The sequence below is a fragment of the Gavialis gangeticus genome, unplaced genomic scaffold, assembly GCF_001723915.1.
Source record: "Gavialis gangeticus isolate Ggan-Ray unplaced genomic scaffold, GavGan_comp1, whole genome shotgun sequence".
Classification (NCBI taxonomy): Eukaryota; Metazoa; Chordata; order Crocodylia; family Gavialidae; genus Gavialis; species Gavialis gangeticus.
Window position 1 is genome coordinate 9,279,981 of NW_017728964.1, and position 4,643 is coordinate 9,284,623.

Consider the following 4,643-nt stretch of genomic DNA (forward strand, 5'->3'; position numbering starts at 1 on the left):
TAGATTCTGTTAAGAAAATCTGTGGTGTCTTGTAGAAAATTTACTCTTTGAGTGACAAGTGGTCATTCAAAGAGCAGTATTTCTGTCTCTCTCACTGTCTTTTTTTTTTCTCAATATTTATATTGAGAAATATAGAAGTTTCTTTACATAATGTTTCATTTTCTTCTTTAGTTTTGTTGTGGGTTCAATCCATTTGGTTTGACCCATCCCACATTTGTAGGAAGCTCATATTAAATACAGACTTGGTTTAAAATAACTTTCATGTCTTGACTTGATTATGAGTTTCTTGGTGTTTTTAGGTTTAGGGCTTTTTTAAATATTCAACTAAATAATATAACTTGCAAAGTACATTTTCATGGCCCCTGTGATATCTATACAGGCAGAACAAGGTGGAATGGGAGTCTGTGGAGCATATTGCATGAATCTGTGTCTTACCAGCTCTTCGTCTCATTTTAAAATATTACCTGAAAATATGCCTTTTTTTTTTTTTCCGTGGTATAATTTTCCATTTTCTTTGGCTGCTGTTCTGAAACTGCGTTATTTATTGCATTGTCTAATTCAGTTGTTCCTCATTGTGCATGTATGCTGTGGGTTTAGTTCCTTTAATTTTGGTATAATTGATTACATCTAAAACACTTTGGGCTACATTGCTGAGGAAAAACATATAGCAGGTAAAAATCTTAATGGAATTATGTTTCGCCAATACACAAATGGATGTTCAAAAATAATGTTTAATAATAATAAGGATATGAAGGAGGGAAAAGTTTCAGAGTTGGGCTATCACTGGCTCCTCATGCAATACCCATGGATTTTAGGATTCATGAATATACTTTTATGGGTCTTGCATGCAACCTGAGTACAGCCAAATTCATCTTCCTTTGTGATAAACTTCTTCTGAAGTCCATGCGAGTGAAGGTGGGAGGCTAGTGTTTGAATACTATTCAGTTTTAGCTCTGAGCTTTGAAACATGCTGTTGCTTTAAAACAGGATGAGTATGATGGGGAAGTTGTTTTTGCTTTTTTTTTTTTTTTTTTTTATTTGAAAGAGAGAAAGGCAATGTGTGTATGTATATGCATGTGTGTGGAGGGGGGCATGGGCATAAATGAATTCCTTCCCATTATGGGTCCCATTTCTTCAGTGGAGCCACCCTGGGGCTGTCAGAAGGACCCTTCACAAGAGCTGGAGTGGTCCTGTGTTTGCAGTGACCTGTGTGAGAGATGGATGTTTTGTTGTCAAGTGTGTGCTTTTAAAGGCCTGATACAAAGTCAGTTGAAAGATTCCCACTCAAGTCAGTCAGTGTTGGATCCAGCATTAAAATAGCTTGAACTTTCTCCTGTGTTTAGAGCTGTGTTTGACAAGGCAGCTAGATCAGAGTGGGAGTTTGTGCCCTTTTCCCTGTTCTGAGACTTATTTACTACTTGTTTATGACTTGCCACCAGCACAGCAGGCAGCACTAGTTCTGTTCCATTACTTTTCAGTTTTTGTTGTAGGAAAGGTAATTCTTTTGCTCATTGTGCTGTGACTTAAAAGATGCGTTGCTTTATTTGGTAGTCCAGTTTTGGTATTCCAGTTTCCAGTTGATCAGAAACTGGTTTAAACCTGTAACAGAACAGATGTTCAGAGCACATAAACCAGTTTGAAAATGGCTGAAACTGGTTTGAGATAAACCTGGTTGAATGTAGTATCAGACTTAACTGATTTGGCTCAAACCTGTTCATGCAATATCTGTCCCAGATCCCTTGCTGGTTTAAGTTAAATCAGACTCCCCCAGCACCCCGGCATGCTCTCTGGGCTGGGTGGGGCTCTCAGCTCCATAGAAGAGCTGGCCTCTCCCTTCTGCTCTCTGGCTGGAGCTTGGCAGAGACTTGCAGGCGCAGCAGAGCCTGCTGCCTTCCCTGTGTCCCCCTTTCTCTCCTCTCTCACCACTTGCTGCTTAAGCAGAGATCCCTTCCTCCTCTCTGCCACAGCACGGACCATAGCCAGTATGTCGTATGCTAGTTAATGCCAAGAGGTGAGAGTGTCTCTCTCCAGTTTCACTGGTATAGGCAGACAGAACAGTGACCACTTAGGGCTTCTGGAGCTAATCAACAGGTCAGCTGGTAAGCTGTTTAGGACGTTTGAAATAATGTAGAAAGAGGCTATTGTTTTGCTAATTTGGTGATAAAAACTATTATCAGTTTGCTGGAGACAGTATGAGGAAGCAGGGAGGAAGATTTGAAAAGCTCCGTATCATCAACAGATGCATGCACTGCACCCTCCCCTCCCCTCCCCCCTTGCCTTAGAGTGCTAGCTTGGAGCTGGCAACACTCCAGTCCCTTGAGCAGCCAGTGGGGAAAAGCCTGGGACTGTGCAGGCATACCTCCCTAATGAGAGAGTCCTGCCCCCCTCAGCTCCGCTCCCTGCAGAAGAGAAGGGAGGGCTGCACTAGCGCCACCCCCCCCCCCAACTTCTAGCCTGAGCCACTGCAGGCATGTGCCTGAATTTCCTCAGTCCAGAGAGAGTCTCTCTCCAGTTTCAAACCAGTTTGACCTAGCCAAGTTAGATTAACCTGCAAAGATTGAATCAATTCAGGCTCAGGCTTTTTGAATGTCTGTCCCTAGCCAAAAGGATTTCCTTTCCTTTTTTTTCTGACCACATTTTACCATTGATCATACAAGGCTTCCTGTAACAATATTTCCTGTAAACCTTTTAAAAATATTTTTTCCAGATTTAAGGATGATCACTAGACACTTATTAAAACACCGATTATCTTTTTCTGGGATACAATGTCCCCTCCACTAGCATTCATGTACACTTATTAAGTTTGCATAAAGACCATGTGTTATTGAGTATGTGAAGAGGTACTGCAGATGCTGATCATCATTTTTGTAAATACCTATAAGATGGTCACTCTAAATTTTCAGAATCACCCAAGGTGTTTTACCATATGGTGAGTCACAGAGAGGTGAAATGGGATGCAACTTGTGTACTAATTTATCTTTACTCAGTTGGCAGAAATTTACTGAAACTTTTCTGCCAACTTTACTGAAGTTGACAGAATTGCATAGAGTGCAAATTTAAATGGGTACAAAATTTGCATCTGCTTGTTAATCATTTAGGGCGAGCTACCACCTGGGTCAAATGCGGGCAGCCTATGGTATGAATCAGGAAGGAGGCTAAAACTCATGCTTTCGGATCTGCAGAGAGACACCCTAATAGGTCTGCCATTGTTTCCCTCCTGTTTATAATCAGAAAGCACACAAATATTTGTCTTTAGAAGATTTTGCTTATTTTGACTCAGATTAAGTTTAGGAAAGGGAAAGTAAACTTTAATAAGCCTGGGGCTAGCCTGAACAAGTTTAATTTTTGTTGCCATTTTTGTGAAATAAGAAGAAAGCTGAGTAAAGGTTTAGTTCCTCCTTCCCCAGTTGGCAAAATGTGCAAGCTTGCCCTAAGTTATTATGCATAATGAATAAATGTATATTTAAATAATGCATAAGTGAATATTTAAAGCTGTTTATGGGGACTGTAGAATGAACTTTAATGGAGAGGTTTTAAAAATGGAAGAGGAATTAAAGCAAAAGAGAAACCAGTGTTTTTAAGGCCCACAAAAGGCCTTATAAATGTTGGATATTAAAACAGGTGTTAAGATGGTCGTCCCAAAACAAAGTAATTAAATGTTCTTTACCTTTTTGGAGCAAGCATGTCAGCACAGACATGTTCTAGTGATCTGAACGCCCCAGCAGAAAGCCAGAGCATAGGTTAATTTTTCCTTTTGCCTTCTTGGGTGATGCTCCCATCTTTTAGCATTTTTCAGAATCCACCTAAAGTACTCACAAGCCATGGTGAAATTAAATGGGTATTGACAGCATTTGGTGCCTACGGGGAGGGACTTAAGGGACCTGTGCCCTTGTGTAATTGGGCTTCTACTGAGTCTTTGCTTGCTGGGAAAAACAGAGGGATGATCTTTCCAGATGGGCTGCAGTTCAAGAAAACACTTAGGCATACTCTTCTTTAGCTTTTTCATACTTAAGTGCATGCTTAATTCAGCAAAACGCTTACTGAACAAAGCTAGAAGGTGCAACCAGTGTTTAGTGCTAGCACAAACATTCTACAGGTGTAAGTTTTCATGACCTAATAATACTCTAGGTCTCTTGTCTTCCATGTCTATTAGATCAGCTCTGCAAGCTCTTTCCATACTTACTGTTTCAGTTGAAACATCAGCCCCTACAACTGTACCATTGTGTGAGAATCTGCATTTGATTAAAAGACAGATGTCTGTGTGTTAGGTTGTGGGTGGAGAGAAGCTTGAAAGCATGAATCCCGAAGGCCTAGAATCAGAAGGCAAATTAAAAAGCACCAGCTATGTATTGGTGTGTGTTTAATTTCAGGATTGAGGGAAGGACTGAGGTAGGAGTTCTGGATGCTTAGGATTGGCCATCCCGTAATGAGTGTTTGTGATTGAAGGCAGTCTCCAAGCTGGTAGATCTGATTAGGCCTTGCTATGTTTGATCCAATTGCTGTTTAAAATCTCTAGATAAATATCTGAAAGGTTCTCTTGCAATACCTCTGGTGTTCAGTACATCTCCAGGGAGAGATTCTTACTGCATACACGAGGCACAAGTGGTAACACTATTCTACTAGGAAGCTTTACAAATGTGCGC

The 4,643-nt window shown here is 40.7% G+C and overlaps 1 protein-coding gene across 1 annotated transcript in view; it reads left to right on the top strand.

Moving 5' to 3' along the window:
* OGFOD3 (2-oxoglutarate and iron dependent oxygenase domain containing 3) overlaps positions 1-4,643 on the top strand; it is a 176,857-nt gene that overhangs the window by 98,510 nt on the left and 73,704 nt on the right. The window lies entirely within an intron of this gene.